Source organism: Balaenoptera physalus (genome assembly GCF_965194825.1).
Source record: "Balaenoptera physalus genome assembly, chromosome: 14".
NCBI lineage: Eukaryota > Metazoa > Chordata > Mammalia > Artiodactyla > Balaenopteridae > Balaenoptera > Balaenoptera physalus.
The window spans coordinates 50,700,064-50,718,422 of NC_138893.1; the positions used below are offsets into that span (position 1 = coordinate 50,700,064).

Sequence of the window (18,359 nt, forward strand, 5' to 3'; positions counted from 1 at the left end):
CAAGTGTGATGGGGCTTGTGACAAAGTTTAATCTCCTTGACTAAGAGATTAGGGAGGTTTTCCTCTAGGGTGATATGAAAGCTGTCTTGAAGGGTGGGTAGGAGCTACCAAAACAGGGAAGGGAGCAGTATTTTATAGGCAGAAGGGACAGACTGTTTGAAAATCTGGAAGCTAGGGGGCTGATGGAGAACTCTTCACCTGGCTGACAGAGGAGACAGAACTTACCCTCGGAGAGGTCCAATGACTTGTCCAAGGTTACACAGTTAGTGAATGGCAGAGCCAGGGCTAGAATGAAAGTCCTTGGCCTTCAAGTGACTAAAGATTCCTGCTCTTCTGGTGGAAGAGACAAGGTCTTCCATCTCTGAAAATGGTCCATGTGTGAGCCTCATTTGGGAGGTCCCCATCAGAAGAGGGGAGCAGGGCACACCTGTGTCCCCAGGAGGTACACACACACCTTCACATAATAGAGTGAAGATGGGCTCGGGGGATGATCAGAAAAAGTCTGGAAAATTTTGTTTTTGTTTTTGTTTTTTTACTTACTAAAGGCATGGGTATGGTAAAAAGATAAACATAATACGTGGATATAAGGCGAAAATTATGTCCCTTCTTACCTTTCAATTCCTATATTCTCCTTTCCAGAAGTAACTACTGGTGTCGTTTTTGTGTGTGGAAATATTGTACATACACATTGTAGAAATATTTTCTACATTCATAAATGATAGCAAACTATACACATTGTTCCACATCTTAGTTTTTTAATTTAACAAATTATTTTAGAGATTATTCCAGAGTAATACATGAAGATCTCCCCTGTTCTTTAGAACAACAGCATAGTGTCCCATTGTGAAGATGTACTGCTACTTGTTAAACCAGTATTGATGTACATTTAGTTTGTTACTGGTCTTCTACCACTGTACAAAGTGACTATCCTTCAAGTGGAATTGCTGGATTAAAGGGACGGTGTCAGAGGGAGTTTGGCTTTGGGTTTCAAGGGAGTAAGCTCTGATATAAGAGGAGTAGGAGGAGATGGAGAGGGAGATGCGCTGGGAGGGATGGTGAGAGCAAGGGGAGGCTGGAGGCTGGTCTCCTCATCTTGGTTCTGTTTTTACCATTTCTGTGTGATCTTGAGCAAGTTTTTGAACTTGTCTGAACTTTTTTTAAAAAATGAGATTTATTTGTGCGAGGTTTAAACATTTTCCATGATTATATATGGGAAAAGAATGGACATACTCTATAATAAAAGTAGCAGTTATCATGGGGAGTGGTATTTGAAATGTTTTAGTTTTTTCTTTTATATTTTCTGCATTATCTACGTTAGCTAAAAGGTCTACAATGTGCATACATTATTTTCACAATCAGAAAGAAGTCATACAAACTTAGATGCTTGTGGTGGGGCAGGGGGAGGAATGGAGGTGGAAGCCACTGTGGGCTCACATGTTGAGCAAGATTACTTGGCAGAGTCTGCCAGGGGTGGGTTGGATTTATAGGAAACAGAGTTGGCCAGAAAGCATATCAAGTGTAGTGACATGAGTGAGCAGAGGCGTGGAGACGAGAAAGCATCTGTGGGAAAAGCAATCCAGTTGAGCAGATTGTACTCGTTTCTTTCATTCATTCCTTTAACATGCATTTACTGAGGCCAGATTCTGGACTGGGCACTCTGCTCTGCTCTTTGGACATGATGGTGATCAGAAACAGAAACAGCCCGAGTCCTTGTGGTGTGGAAATAAGTACAGTGAAGAGTTATGTTACCTCTTTTTTTTTTTTTTTTTTAATGAGAAGGTCTGCAAAAGAGCAGGCCTTTGCAGCTTTTACTAGAGACGTTTGGACTCACCAGAGAGGTCAGGGAAGGCTTTGTAGAGGAAGTTCCCACTGAATTATGGATTGGAAGGACAAATAGGTGTCAACTAGGCAAAGAGGGAAGAGAAGAGTGTTCCAAGAAGAGGGAACAGCAAGAGGTGGGTGGCCCAGGGTTAGCAGGAGCCTGGTGAGTATGAGGGACAGGTACAGAAAGCAAGGGAAGGGGCCTGGAGATGTTGGCAGGCCAGGCTGTCCAGGGCCTTCCCGGTCGTGGGAAGAATTTTAGACTTTATATTGAGAGCAATGAGGAGCGATGGAAGGATTTAAACCTACAAGTGAAATGGTCAGGCTTGTGTTTTCAGCAGTCCCTGCTGACTGCAGAGAATGGAGGTCTGTGAATATGAGGAGACCACTCAGAATAGAAGGTGATAATGTGATGGAAGGGAGTGGTGATGAAGATGGAGGGAAAAGGATGGGACTAACAGAAGAGGAGTGGGAGAAAAGGCTGGAGAGATTGTGTGTGTGTGTGTGTGTAGCCTATGGGGTGTGAATGTAAGGCCAAGATGAAAAGTTTAACCAGTTGGCCACCTGGAATCTTTGATAGTCTTTGATTCATAGAGTGGAGTGCCTACCTTTGCTGGGCCATGCATAACTATTTTTCGCATGCATATCTCATTTAATCCTTGCAACTACCCTGTGAGGATGGTGCCCTCACTCCCAAGTTATGGATGAAGTTAAGCAATTTGATCTGGGTTACCTGCTACTTAGAGGCAGAGCTGGGCTTTATACCCTGCATTCTGGTTTTCAGAGTGTAACCAACAAGCTACACTGTCGTGGAAGCTTTTTGAGCAAAAGAAGGATGTGATCAGGGTTGTGACTTTGGAATCTGGTGGCAGTGAGTTGGATGGATGGGTTGGGGAGAGAGGCCCAGAGATTAATATTTCAGTTGGGCAGCAGTGAGGTCAGAGAGTCTGAGCTATAGTGGGACCAAAGTAATGGGAAGGAAGGGACGACAACAAAGGCTGCTGTGAATAGATGGAATTTAAGATAGGTATTAGTCCTCTATTGCTGCTGTAGCAATTTACGGCAAACTTAGTGGCTTAAAAAGACAACCATTTTAAGATCTCATAGTTCTATTGGTCAAAGTCTGAGTGGGCTGGATTGGTTTCTTTTTTGGGCTCTGACAAGGCTAGTCAGCTAGTCTGGGTTCTTATCTGGAGGCTCTGGGAAAGAATCTGCTTCAATGCTCATTCATGTCGGCAGAATTCAGTTCCTTGTGGTTGTAAGACTTAGGTTCCCATTGTCTTAGTGGCTGTTAGCTGGGACTCACTCTTAGTTCCTTCAAAGGCAGCAATAGTGCATGTTCTTGTGCTTTGAATAGCTCTGACTTCCTCTTCTGCCAGTAGCCAGAGAAAGTTCTCTGAGTTTAAAGAGCTCTGTGATTAGATTAGCATCCCCCACACACTTAATCTCCCTTTTGCCCTATATTGTAAACACAGGAGCAACACCAGTGGGTGAAAGTCATGGGGCCATCTTAAAATTCTGTATAACCACGGGACCACTTGTGTTTATGTGTCTTGGAAAGCTGGGTGAGGCAGGATAGAAGAAGGGGTGGTGTGGGAACAAGATGGCTCTGAGGTTTGGAAACTAAATAATTGGGAGCATAGTGCTGACAACACTAGGAATGGGAATCAGGAGGAGAGCTGATTTGGGAGGCTGGGGAAGATCATGAGGTGGACATCTAGATAGACACACAAAGCAGTTAGAAATTAGGAATTCCCTCTCAGGAGAGTGGTGGTATTAACAAATTTTCACTTTTTATTGAGCTATACCACACATACAATAAAGAACATTAATCCTAAGCTTACAGCTCAATGAGCTTTTACGTATGCAGATACATGTGCTACCACCACTCAGATCAAGATTTCTAGCCCCTACGAGTTCCCTTGTGCTCCTTCCCAGTCACTATCTCCCCACAGGCAACCACTATTCTGACATTAATCACCATAGATTCATTCTGCCTGCTCTTGAGCTTCATATTAAGAGAATCGTACAGTATATACCCCCATCAAATAATTTTCTGGGTGCCTGCTGGGTGCCAGGCACTGTGCCAAGCCCTGCGGATGCAACAGTGACAGGACAGACAAAGTCCCAGCCCTCATGCGACTTAAATTCTGCTCAGAAGGAAGAGATCGATACTGTGGGAGGCACAGGCTGACCAAGGGGGAGAGTGTGGACAAAGAAGAAAGAGGATGAAGATGAAACAGTGAGAAATGCTTAAAATGGGGTGGTGGGAAGGTGGAGTGGTCAGAGGATTGAGAGAAGCCGGAGCATGCAGCAGCACAGAAGCCTGAGAACAAACACTTCAAGGGGGAGGGAATGATCCGCAGTGTCACATGCTGCTGAGAGGTTAATCAACACATATTTATGGAGCACCTGCTTCGTACAAGGCTAGGCACGGAGTGGAATAGAGAGTGGCATAAAACTCCCTGTAATGATGATCTCTAACATGTCTATAGAGATAACGGAAGGCCCTGGCAGGGGAAAAACACCATAAAATTCAAATATCATGTGAATTTGATCATGTCACTGCTCTGCTTAAAATCTTCCTATGGCTTCCCATTGCCATTGGGATTAAGATCAAAACCTCACTGTGGCCTCTTGGGCCCTTATGGTCTGACCCTATGGACTCCTCTAGCCTCAGCTCTCTCTCCCTGTCACTCTTACTCTCCAGGCATCCTGGCCTTCTTTTCCCCCTTGTTCTGCTCCCTCCTGCCCCAGGGCCTTTGCACACACCATTTCTTCAGCCTAAAACACTTTTCTCCTTCCCTCTACCCCTAGAAAGACCTTAGTTAACCCTACTCACCATTATTCACATCCCTGCTCGATGGTTGCCTCTTCAGAGAAGCTTTCCCTGGTTTTCCAGTTTAAAATAGTTCCCTGTATTTTGCCCTTCCACAGCTCACTTTATGGAACTTTCTTTCCTAGCACTTATCGTGGTGAGTGATTATATATCTGTGTGATTATTGCATAAATGTTTATCTCTCTCACAAATTGGAGGCCCCTGTGAGAGCAGAGACCTTATCTGCTTATGACTGTCAGTGATTCCCAGCACCTAGCTCAGTGCTGGGCCCATAATGAGGGCTTGATAAGTACTTGCTGAATGAATGAGCTTATGAATTTGAAGTCAGAAGACTGTCTTTAAGCCCTGGCTATGTGACTTTGGATAAGTGACTTTCTTCCCTTCCTCGGGTCTCAGTTTCATCATCCGTAAAATGAAGGGATAGACTCTCTAAGGGCCTCTCCAGCCTTATGTCCTCAGACTCAATGACTCACACTCGTAAAAATGTCACTGGGCTGCTCGCCAACACATTAGCACTGATATTAGTGCTGAGTGAGAAGGTGCAAAACATCAAGTGCTATAGAGTTAGGACAGAGCAGTGTGATTCAGGATGGTCAAAGAAGACTTCCTGGAAGAAGTGGGTAGAAATGAATTAAATAGATGGGGAGAAAAGAGATATTCAAGAACCAGAGAAGAACAGAAGCATGAAACATGACAGGAGACCATAAGGAGACTGGTCTGGCTGGAGCCTATGGGAGGGATCCAACTCCCTTAAAATAGGAGAGGCCCCCTGTACTAGTTTCCTATGCTACTTAGTGGCTTAAAACAACACATTTTATTATCTTACAGTTCTGGAGGTCAGAAGTCCAAAATGGGTCTCACTGGGCTAATGTCAAGGTGTTGACAGAGCTGGTTCCTCCTGGAGGCTCTAGGGGAGAATCTCCTTCCTTGCCTTTTCCAGCTTCTAAAGGCTGTCCTCATTCCTTGGTTCATGCGCTTGCCTCCCCTCACCTTTCTCTCTGACTTTGACCCTGTCACCTCCCTCTTATGAGGGTCCTTGTGATTACACTGGGCCCACCCAGATAATCCAGGATAATCTCCTGATCGCAAGACCGTTAACATAATCACATCTGTAAAGGCCCTTTTACCCTGTAAGGTAACATGTTCACAGGTTCCAGGAATTAGGATTAGGACTCCTTTGAGGGGCCCTTTTCCAGCTTATCACACCCTAGTGGTTATTTGTGTGGTCTCTGGAGCCAGAGTGCCTCATCTCAAGCCTTGGCTCTGTCACTCATTAGTGGCTTAATCCTAGGTGATTTATTTAACCCCTCTCTGCCTCATTTTTCTCATTCGTAAAATAAGGAAACAGAAGTACACACCCTATTTGTTTCAGCTATCTATTGCTATATGACAAACCACCCCAGATCTTAGTGGCTATAAACAACAATGATTTTAAAAAATATTTTTTTCCATGATGGGAGGTTCTTCTGCTCTCCATGGTGCTGGCTGTGTTCACTCTTGCAGCTGCATTCATCTGGAAACGCAGCTGGGATCACAGCATCTAAGTTGGCCTCACTGACATGTCTGATGGTTGATGCTGGCGATTGGCTGGAAAGCCTTAGCTCTCCTCCAGGCGGCCTCTCATCCTGCAGGGCCTCCCTCCCTTCACTGGCCTCTCTAGCAGGATAGTTCAGACTTCTTTACACGGTAGCTGACTTCCAAAGAGGTAATTATGGAAGCTGCAAGACTTCTTAAGGCCTAAGCCCAGAGGTCACAAGGTGTCACTTCTGTCAAAGTCTATTGGTCAAATAAATCACATGGCCAGCCCAGATTCAAAGGGAGAGGAAATAGACTCCACCTCTTGTGAAAGTCACATTGTACAAGTCTTGTGAGATATACTATTTGCCATGGTAATTGTGAGGATTCTATGAATTAAAACATGTAAAAGGACTTAAAACAGTGGCTGGTACTTAGTGAGTGCTAAGTATGTTAAAAAAAAAAAAAAAAAAAGAGCAGGATCTAGTATTCAGCTGCCTAGATTCAAAACCCAATTCCACAGCTTATGGTTTTGTGACCTTTGGCAAATTATTTAAGCCAAAGGACCCAAGCCTCAGGGTCCTCATCTGTAAATGAGGTTAATGGTAAAACTTACTTTACAGGGCTGGTGCAAGGATGAAATGCAGTAGTAAGTGCAAACTCTCAGCTCGGGGCCTAATGTATAGTTAGTACTCAATAAGCATTCATTTTTGATATTACCAAAGTTCTGTCAAGTACAGTGCCAGGCACTTTCTCATTTTTAAAAAAATTTAAGCCCATTGTCAACCCTGTGTGGTCCATGTATATACACATATGTATGAGGAAACAGAGGCCCAAAGTACTTCAGAAACTTGGGACTGGGTCCTAGGTCTTTGTGACTCTTTCCACTTTATTAATGATTTGAAACATTTCTTTTTAGTAGAGTACTTCCCCTCCCCTTTTTCAAACAAACCCAATGGATAAAACTGAGAAAGTATTTTACTAGCACATATTATGAAGGCTCACATTTTAGCTTTTTATTTTATTTTATTTTTAAAAAATGTATTTATTTTATTTTTATTTATTTTTGGCTGCGTTGGGTCTTTGTTGCTGCACACGGGCTTTCTCTAGTTGCGGTGAGCAGGAGCTACTCTTTATTGCAGTGCGCAGGCTTCTCATTGTGGTGGCTTCTCTTGTTGCGGAGCACGGGCTCTAGAGCGCAGGCTCAGTAGTTGTGGCTCGCAGGCTCTAGAGTGCAGGCTCAGTAGTTGCGGCGCATGGGCTTAGTTGCTCCGTGGCACATGGGATCTTCCTGGACCAGGGCTCGAACCCGTGTCCCCTGCATTGGCAGGCGGCTTCTTAACCACTGCACCACCAGGGAAGCCCCATATTTTAGTTTTTTAATCATTGGGGGAACACATGTCAATTAGCACACACGTTATCATGAAGGTAACCCCTAATGTGTTAAAATTCAGTTCATAACATTTCTGTGAACATGTGAACTTTTATTGAGGTTTCAAAGAGTATGTCTTTGTACAAAACTCAAATCAAAACTCTGTGGACCCTCTAAATACCTCAAAGGCATTTAGGGTTCCATGGATCTCAGATTGGAAACGCCTCCATCAGATGGCATCCTTCCATATGAGGGAGGGGTAGATGGGGCATCTGGGTTCTGAGCAATGGGGGTCTCCAGAACCTGGCGAAGGAGCTCTGAGTCGTTTTGTAAGCAATGGTGTATCATTTAATGTCTCGTGATCCATTATTTATTGGATTTTTGAGGATTCGTGATCAAGAAGAATAAAAGCACGGAAAAACAATCACAGGCATTATTTATTAAATGCTTACTGTGTACCATGTACTACACTCTTTCCTTGTTTTATCTCATTGAGTTGTCTCAGTGCTACGAGGTATGTACTGTTATCGTTTCTATTTGACAGATGATGAAACTGAAGCTCAGACTGAATAAGTAATTTATCAAGCTAGTAAATAATGGAGCTGGATTGCAAATCTATAAGTCATTGGAACTTTTTTTTATCAGGAGGTCAACAGTGACCTGGTGAGTGGGAGCTGAGGGGTCAGGGAAGGAAGAAGTGGTGGAAGGCACCCTCCCAGGCCTCTCTCCTCTTAGGAAGGCATCCTTGTTCACTCTCAGCATCTCCAGGTCTTCCTCCTACCACTCCCCACCCACCCCGCAGTATTTTAAGACTGACAGCTGAGGCCTAACTGGTCCATTCCTATTGCTCAATCCCTTTTCCAGGGAAAAGTTTGTTTTCTGATCCCTGATGCTGGTTTCCTCAATGGAGATAAACAGCAGGAGACTGTTTTTCTCTGCCCTATTAATAGGTCAGATTAAAGAGTCAGTCATATAATCAGCACATCATTTCTTACTGGCCCTTGAATAAGCTCAGAGTCCCGTCTGGGAGATGAAACGCTCCCTGACAGTAAGCCAGCTGAAAGACATCCCAAGGCAGCATGTGGGTGGAGAGCCAAATGAGGGGGAATCATAGGAATAATAAAATGTTTCCCCAGGATTTTCTACTTTATAGAACAATTGCAAACCCATTATCTCAGGTGACTCTCATAACGCTCCTATGATGTAGGCCTAATTATCTACATTTGACAGACGGGAAACTGAGGCTCAGAGAGGTGAAGTCACTTGCCAAGATCAGATAGCCAATAAGTGACAAAACCAGAATGGAAGGAGCGGCCTATTTGGGAATCTTCCTCTGGTTGAGTCCTGTCCGTGAGCTGTGAACTCTGCAGTTTGGAGATGTCCCCCCACCCCAGCCCCACAGGAGAATCCTTCTACACTACTGCCAAGGGTCTAGGCTGGGAGGACAAGGAAGTCCTTCAGGCCCCAGGCCTCTTCCCGTGCTCCCCGGCTGAACTCCCAGGTTGATCTCTATGGCTATTTGAGCCAAAGGTGCCTTCAGAATCCTGGTGCCTCCCTCATGGTCCCAGGGGCCAGGCTGCACCCCTTGCCCATATCCTGAGATCCTGAGAAAAATCCTTAGCCATTCATCCAGGTCCCCTCCCTGCAGGTCAGTGCTCCCCCGCCACAGACAGGCCCCTGTGATGATGGATCGCTGGCCCCAACGCACATATTATTATGAAATGGGTTTATTACACTCTAAATCTCTCACTAATGTGCCGCTGTTTAATCCCTTTATCCAATTCTGTCTCTCAGGCTCAGGCTGGCCACAGCTCTCTCCACCCAGGACTAGGTCTGAATGGTTTATTGGATGACTTCTGACTTGGGGGGGACTAGGGTGGGGGCTGTTTAGAGGAGGGGGTAGGACAGGGATCCATACAGCCCTTGAGGGGAAGAAATCCAAGGGCTCAGTCTCGGGGCTTCTAACCTGGAGCCTTCCTGGCCCTGCTGTCAGTCTGCCGGCACGTCTCCTCTTCTCCATCTTGGTCTCTCTGACTCGGGCCTCACTCCATCTCCGCCTCTTGGCTCTCATCACTTTCTCACTTCCTCTCTGACTGTCTCTGTCTCTCTGTCTTCTCTTGAAGCCAGACTATGGTTAGGATCATGGTGTCTAGTTCCCTCTGGGGTGAGGAGGGCAGTGATCCCCGGCCCTTCCCATCCCACCTCCAGCCCCCCTTTTCTGGAAGTTCCTTTAATTCTGCTGGGTTTCTGCTTCTCAAGTCACTTCTTTACCCCAGCTCCACTGACCAGCCACCTTCCTCTTTTAGAATCTTCCCCTGATGTGCCCCTCTGCCTTTCCTCTCGTAACCCCAGCCCCTGCATCTGCCCTACTCTCGGGCCCACGCCCAAGTCCCTGCTGACACCAGCAGCCTCCATCTTCTCCTCAGCCACCTCTGCTTCCCCACGATGGTTGACACCTCAGCTCCTGAGGCCTTCCCTTCCCTCCTCACTCTCGCTCTGGCCACCTCCTGGATGGCCTTCTCTCCCGCCCTCCATCGCTATCTCTGTCTCTCCCAGTGTCTCTCCCTGAGCAGTCCCTCCCCGCTCTGACACACCAGCCGGTACAGCAGCCAAGGCTTCCTGCTGTCAGCTGGGGAATAGATAAAGATAAATGATATTATGTTAAATTCCACTTAATGACAAATTTTTAATTTTCTGAACATGGTCATTTTCTGGCTAGTGAATCAAGTGGAGGGAGCTAATTACATGAAGATCTGAACAAAAATAACTCCTAATTTTCAAGGATAATGGAAGAGAAATGTTGGAGATTAATGGCACTATTTATCTTTTTTAAATTTCTATCTTTCTCTGTGATAGCCGTGCTCCCCAAGGAAAATATTCATAAAATGAAATTGAAGTCGTAACTTAATAGGTTATTAAAATTTTTGAGTGCATATCACTTTCCTTCCGCAGCACTGTAAATTTAAATTGAAGTTTGCGGCTCCCCGAGTCACCAGCGGAGTTTTTTTTATGATGGCACAATAGAGAGAAACATGCATCTTTGTCAGGAGGTATTTGCTAGTCTAATTTTATGGCAGGCCGGATTATCAGACGGGAATGGCAGCGCCGGGGGAAGCTGACAAGCCCGCAGCCGGCAGCCATGTGTTTCCATTAGCGCCCCGAGCCGTCCGGGGTTTCTCTGGACTCTCATTTTCCACTTCAGTCTTTTATCTTGATTTAAAGTGAGGGCGCCCAATATTCAGGGCCTGTCATTTTTCTCTCTCACACACTCTCACGGCTCTTCCTCACTTCTCCCCTCCCACTTCCTCTGCTCCAGGGCCTGCGCCCTTTCATGTCGGGGGCTCCAGCGTGGGCTGTGCCCCGCCTCACCCAGCCGCACCCAACCCTCTGGGCTCCACCCCCGGAGGAAGAAGAAGAGAGGAGGCAGGAGAGGCCGCAGGGCAGCCACTGGAGTTAGTCATAAATTTGAGTGAAGCCTTCTCCCCACGGGCCCATCAGAGGAACCCTGGAATCGGGACTGTATGCGTAGGAGATGGGGAGGGGCTCCCTGGCTTGAGCCCATCAGGCCCTCTAATTGAGTGTTAATGGAGTTGCGAGGGGGAGGAGGAGCAGCTGTTGGCTCTGGGGACCCGAGGGCAGCGAGGATTATGGCCAGTCTCTCTTCCAGTCCCTGTCTCTGTTCCCACGGCAGTCTTTGTCCCGGCTTTGTCTGAGTCACAGAACCATTGACACAGAGGGAAACTTAAAGAGGCCCAGACCAACCCCCCCATCTTAGAGATGGACAAACTGAGGCCCAGACACGGGGAGTGTCTTGTCCAAGGTCTCATGGTTAATTAGTGGCCGAGACAGAACAAAATATTGGATATCACAGATACGTAGATGAACACACTTTCCACTGAACCACACTGCCTCGCCTCCACCTCTTTCTGCTCTGTCGGATGGAAGCCAACGTCTTTGTGTCTGTCTCAGCTCCTACCCAACGTTGCCCACCTTGTTATTGGCACCAATGTTCTCCAAAGAGTTGGCCTTGACACCCCCATCGTTTATTCCTGTCCTATCCTCAGCTCCCTCACCATGTCAGTTACTAAGTCCTGCCATCTCTTTCCTATCTGTCTCTTTCTCTCCTCTTCACTGCGGTTCACCCGCCCTATGACATCAGCCCCTCCCTACTCACTCATCTCCATGTTCTCCTCCCAATCCTGTCCCACAGTGACCTTCCCCAAATACCCCAGATCCCAAAACACTCTCCTGCCCTTGCTCAGAAACCCACCATGTGCCCTCCACCCTGTGCCTACAGGACTGAGTTCCAACTTCCCACTCAAGCCTCAGAGCCCTGAGTGACCATGGCCCACCCCACCATTTCCCCTCTGTCCCCCTCCGTCTTGCCCATCATACACTCATGTAGGGTCGACCTGAGCGAGGGTGGCACCTCTGCATCTTTGTTCCTGGTGTCCCCACTAGGAGCATCCTCTACCCTTCAGTTCTATCCATCATTCATGGCTCCCCCTCAAGCCACCCCATTGCTAGGCCTCCCCAGGCCATACCAATCTGCCTTCTTCTCTGGCCTCCTTTAGCCCTCACCATCCAGGCGTGCATCAATCTGCTCGCCCACTGCTTGAAACTCACTGTACTTGCTGACTTGGACCCTGCTGGGCCAGAGACCCTAAATTCAGTTCACATACTTTATGGTCACAAATGCTCGCTGGGTCACACACCCTATCCCATGCGTCCCAAGCACAGCAGCAGAGACCCCCTAGATAAAACCTCAGACAGGAAGTCCGCCTACATAGCATCGTCGCATATTGGAGCTGGAAGGGATATGAGACTTCAGCTCTCTCATTTTATTGATGAGGAAACTGAGGCCCGGCCAGAGGGGTGATGCTCAGGGTTCTGCCAGGAATTAGGAAGGGAGTTGACTCACATTCAGGTCTCTGGCCTCAGGTTTCAGTGCTCTCTCCACCTCACCATTCCTCTCCTAGGGTTCAGGTCATCGCTGTCACTCAGGTGTAAAATGGCAATAGTTCTTTTAATCTCGGAGCCCTGGTTTCTCCACAATGGAGAAAAGCAGTCCTGGACCACGTTTCTTCCTCAAAGTGGGGTCCTGGATCACTGGAGAACCCTGTGGCAACAGCGGGACTTTTCAGTGCAGTATCTACTTGCCCCTCCTGCCCTCCCCTGCATCCCAGACTGCTCAGCCTTGCCCCACTCTCCCTGGCCTGGCCACTTTCAAGGACTGTGACCCCTCCTCCCCCTCTCTACCGGCCCTCCACTGGGCTACCCACCATTGTGTCCCATGTCGCAGGAATGTTGCGGGCATGTTGCAAGCATGTTCGGGCATGTTTCAGGCATGGCCATTTCCACTTGGCTGCCTGTGCCACACAGGTCAGGTGGCGAGTGGCCCGGGCCACCCCTGCGCTGTGTTTAGCAGTGGAGCTGAGGGGAGGCGGTGCCTGGTTCCCCAGCCACAGTCTCTCGTTAGAAAGAAATTAAAAGCCACTCAATTTTGGCTAATATCCCTCTGAAGGCCTTTAACTCCACCTGTGACTAACCCATTCATAATCGCTCCGTTTTAGTGGCTCAGGCTGATGTAGCCTCAATTAATTTGGGAGGAGAGATAAACGGCCATTCCTCTTTGTCTCCCATCCCTTCCTCCCTTCCTGCCCTCTCTGTCGTCTCCCCCAACAGCCTCTCTGTGTCTCTGTCTCTCTCTGCCTCTGGCTCAGTTTTTCTTTCTCCCTTTCTCCATCTCACCTCTTTCTCATCCTGATCGTGTGGGTCTGTTTCTGTCTCTCCAACTCTTTCTGTGTCTCTTTCAAAGTCTGTCTTAGTTTTTGTTCTCTCCCTACTTCCTTCTCTTTCACTCTTCCTGCCTCTTTCTCTTTCTTCCTGCATTTCTCTATCTGTCTGGACCTCTGCTCTTTTGTCTCTGTCTCTCACTCCTGTTTCTTTTGGTCCCCTGTTTTTGTCACTTTGACCATGACTCCCTCATCTTTGGAGCTACTTTCTTTGCCCACTAGTGTGTTCATGTTTCTGATGCTGTTTCTCTGGCTCCCTCTTCCCCTCTCTGTCTCTCTTCTTTTTTGTCTCTTTGTCTCAATCGCTGTGTCTCTGCATCTCCTGTCAACTGTTTTCTGCCCCAGCCCCTCCTGTTTGATCCCTTCTACAGCTTCCCTTCTTTCTCCCTTTCCTCCTTGCTTCCCCTCCTTCCTTTCCTTTTATTCTGCCTCTGTCTCTCCATTTGTCTGTTTTTGCTGTATCCCCCTGGGTTTTTCTCTCTTCCCTTCCTTTTTCTGTCACAGAGATGACTCTTCTCTCGCCCCTCCCCCATGGCTCAAGCACCTTCTCTCCTGGTGCCTCAAACCACCCCCCACCCCAAGCCCACGAGTCCTTTTGTCTTCTTCTCCCCTCTCGATTATTATTAATGATAAAAGCTCAAACATCACATCAGTAATTTCTGAGTGAGTTTTGCAATGAAACTGGGGCCTTCTCAGCCCCTCCCGAGTCCCACAAATTTTACTTTTGTAATTTCACGCCTCTGGTTATCACCACGCTGCTCCATCCCTCTCTGCCTCTCAGCTCCCCGCCCGCCCCCACCCCCGGAGAGAGCACTTAAACTTGTTTTCATTCCCTTATTCTTTATTTTTTTAATGTCCACTCTCTCCGGAGTCAGTAATGTTCTTCCTCTCTTTCCTCTCCCATTTTCTGTTAATTCTGCGCCATCTGCCTTAGCATCTGTTAAAAATAAAATTTCCCTCACACAATGAGAAGCCTCCCTGCTCCTCCCTCCCCCCTGCAGCCCCCCAGGTTTGGTGCTGGGGCCGTCAGATGCCACTTCCTCTCCTGGGATCTTTCCCCCCCTCCCCCCAGTCCCTAGTCTGGTTTTCAGAGGAGAGATGCAGCACTGGGCGAGCAGGCGGCAGGGAGGAGGGGGCTGCCCAGGGGGCCTGGAGCTGGAGGGGGCAGCTGCAGAGGGAACTAGAACTGGGGGTTGCAGAGGATGGAACCTGGCTCCACCCACTTGCCTTCGGGACCTTGCCCAGGCTGGAGCTCTGAGCTGCTGAGACAGAGCACCTGCACAGGTAGGTGACAACAGGTGGGGAAGAGGTTTGAGGAGAGAGCCCTTGTTCCCCAGGGAAGGAGGTCGCTGATGAATCCATTTGCTCTTTCCCAAAAGCTAATGCTGGGGCATGAGGCTGGGATGGTGGTGGGAATGAATTTAGGAGATGGAAGAACTGCCCCCAAGTCCCAGTGGTTGTCCCCAGCTTGGAATGGATATGGTGCTGGACAAGGTGTCTTCAAGACTGTCTGTCCAGGGGCCCCCTCCCCTTGTGTGCTGGAGGACTTTGTCCCTGCTGCCCTGGGCTCTCAGCTGGGAAAAGGGAGAGAAAGGGAGTCAGTTGACCCCCATGCCCTGAAGACTTCAGGAGGCAGGAAACTCTTGGGTTGAAGCCAGCTTCCCAGAGGGTTTGGGAAGAGACTCTGTGTGTGTGTTTGTGAACATGTGTGTGTGTGTGCCTGTGAGATTATGGTTCCCTGTCACCACTGATCTGTGTAGGTGTGTCTGAGGAGTGTGTGTATATGAACTGGGTTTTGACTGATTTTCATTCTGTGTTGTACTATGTCTGGCTACATCTCTCAAGTGTACTGTGTATGTTATAGTGGGTGTATAGCTATACCTCTCCATAGATGGTGTGACTGTGTGTGGTAGTGGGTGTGTTGTAACTCTGTATCTCTGTGTGTATTTCTGTAAATGGTGTCTTGCAAAAAACTACCTTCCTGTGTATGTGATGATGTGTGTAATTGTTCATGTCTTGCTACCTTGGTTTATTTGTATGTGAAAGTGTTACATACTTTGCTTATTGGTATATTTGTACATTACTTTATCTCTCCTGTGATTCTGGGGGTAACTATTTCTCTAGACAATAATCCCTTTTCTCTTGCGATGGGGTGCTCTGTATGTGACCAAGGCCAGGTAGGCACCTGTGTGAGGGTTGCTTTACTTCTGAGTGATGTGAGTGTGGGAGCATCTTTCTGTGGGAGGGTGATCATGTATGACTGTCTCTGGTGACATGTGCATGTGTGTGAGTGTGTGCGCGCGCTGTGTGCTTCCTTTTACTCATTACCACACACATGTGTGGACACCTGATGTGGGCTTGGTTGGGCCAAGCAGGGTGTGGCAAGGCATGCACGGCTATATTGGTGGGTCCAATGAGATCAATTGAGATAAAAGGTCACAGGTGGGGGACTGAGGCAGCTCAGCAGCAGGATGGTGAAGAAGTACAGGCTTTAATACCACAGTCCTGAGTTCTTCAATTCCTAGATCTGCCCCTGATCAGGTCAGTGACATAGCAAGTTACTTAAACACTGAGTCTCAGTTTCCACATCTGCAAAATGAGGATAATCATATCTACGGCATACAGTTGTGGCCAGGATTAAGGACAAAGGATGTCAAGCAACTAGCCTGGCACCTAATAGTAATAAAATGGCAGTAGTAGTAGTAGTAGTAGTAGTAGTAGTAGTAGTAGTAGTAGTAGTAGTAGTAATAACAATCAGTTATTAAGTGCTACTATTACATATTTAATCCTTTACTCCTCACATCAATTCTAGAAGGGTTTTACTGTTTTAGAGATGAGTAAACTGAGGCACAGAGTATAAATAACAGATCAGACAGCTAGTAAAGGCAGAGTACCTGCTCAGCAAATGATAGCTTTATTTGGATAGTAGGGACTTCCTGCAACTACTATTGATATTACTCATGTGAATATGGGGGGGGCTGCATTAGACCGACAGCACTTCGTTCCTCCTTATAGGGGCCTCCTTCTCAAGTCATCCCCCCCCACCCCGGTCACCCCACAACCCGGCGGAGCTGTTGTCTCCTGGGACTGTTCTGGGGGCTGGACAAAAGAGAGAGTCTGAGGAGGAGGAAATGCCCCACGCTCCTAGCCTCCTCTTCCCAGGCTTGATCGACACCAAAAACTCCGTAATCTCTCTCTGCCCCGAGGGGAGCAGCAGCGTTTGTGAAACAGATTTTTACAAAATGTTTTGACCCTGCTCTCCCCTCCCCCCCGCATCCCTGCCTGGCACCGTGTCACCTAATTAAATCAGCCTTCGCGGGCGTCTCCGCTCCCTGCTAATTGTGCCCTGGGCCGGCTTCCGGAGGTCGCTGTCCCCATCCCAGCACAACCGCCCCCCCCCCGGACTCCCGAGGACGACGGGGGTTGGGGTGGGCGCCTGCTGGGGGCCGTGTGGGGGCAGAGATCTCCTAGGGGCCTCCCCTGGCGATTTCCGTGGTCCTCCCCCTGTGGCTATTCTGCAACCCGGGAGACGGAGTCGTCGGTTCTAGCCCCCGCCCGGCCCTGCTTCCTGCTCAAGGACAGGGGCCCAGGTCTGAAATGACCCGGGGCCTCGGGGAGGCCAGCCCGAGCGTATCCGGGTAATTGTCTCTGCCAGACGCGTTGCCGAAGCAGGCGGCTCGGAAAATCCCGGATTTCTTTCCCCTTCAGCGGCTGCGCGGGGCCGGCCGGAAGCCAGGCGGCTTTATTTACAGATCCTCTCGCAAGCGGGAGCAGAGCGTGGGCTGGAAGGGCGCCGGCCGCCACCACCTCTGTCCAGGGTGCTGATCGCGCGCAGGGCTGGGTGGGTCTTCTGCGTTTGCCGGGATGATAACAATGACTAAAAATCATTACGGGCGACTTTTATTGAACGATTACCGTGAACCAGGCACTGATCTAAGCGCTTCCAAGCTCTGTATAATTTAATACTCACAGCAACCTTAAAAAGAGAGATTTTCCCATTTCAACAAGGAGAAAACCGAGATTTCCACAGGTTAAAGAGCTGGAATTGGGGATGGTTAGGGGAGAATTTCGCTTTATCTGCCGTGTCTGATTTCTTCTGTTTTCTTCTTTTCATAACCAAGAATATGTTCATGTAATACTTGTGCATTAAAAATAAGTTTTAAAAACTTGAAATTTTTTTCTTAACATGGGATGTTCTTGTGGACAAATCACTGAGGTTCTTCAAAGAGAAGGGAGAGAGAGATAACAATCAAATACATTGTGGGTAGACCTTGTTTGGTTCCTTATTTGAACAAAATAAATGTTAAAAAAAAAGATGAAATATTTGAATATGGACTGGGTATTTGATGATTTAGAGAATTATTGCCAATTTTCTTTGATATGATATTGACATTGCAGTTTTTTTTTTTTTTTAACTCTTTCTGGGGAGGGGAGAGAGGAAAAAAAAAACTCGCTAACTTTTAAACTTTTTCTTAAAAAGAGCTGTTGAGTGACCTGCCCAAGGTTACTTAAGAGCCCCTTCTCTCAACCACTCTGACAGCTCACCACCAGCAGATCTGAGCATGTCTACAGCTTGGTGTGTTATATGGACCTGTCTGCAGGTCTGTGTGACCGTCTCTGCCTGGGTTGATACAAGTGCTAGTATTGTATCTCTGTGTGTGAGATCTCCGTGTGGCAAATTTTGAGTGCCAACTGTATGCCAGATTTTCTATAATGATATCTTGTAGCACTTTAAACTCAGAACAATCCTGGGAAGGAGGAATTGCTATTCCAGTACTGCAGGTGCAAGAAACTGAGGTAGAGAAAGTAATTTTCCTGTGGTCTAACAGTTAGTAAGGGGTGGAACTGGAACCCAGGTATTTTCACTCCACTCCCTAATGTTCTTGGTAATTGCTTAAACCACAGTTGCCTTATTAGTGTATGTAAGACTTGTGCCTGAGTATGACTTCATCTAGTGGGTGGAAGTAAGGAACTGTGTATGTAGTCACAGCAGGGTCCCTCTTCCTGTGATGCCCTG

At 47.6% G+C, this 18,359-nt stretch overlaps 1 long non-coding RNA gene across 2 annotated transcripts in view; it reads left to right on the plus strand.

Moving 5' to 3' along the window:
• Positions 1 to 18,359, plus strand: part of LOC309643048 — a 161,693-nt gene that overhangs the window by 32,545 nt on the left and 110,789 nt on the right. The window lies entirely within an intron of this gene.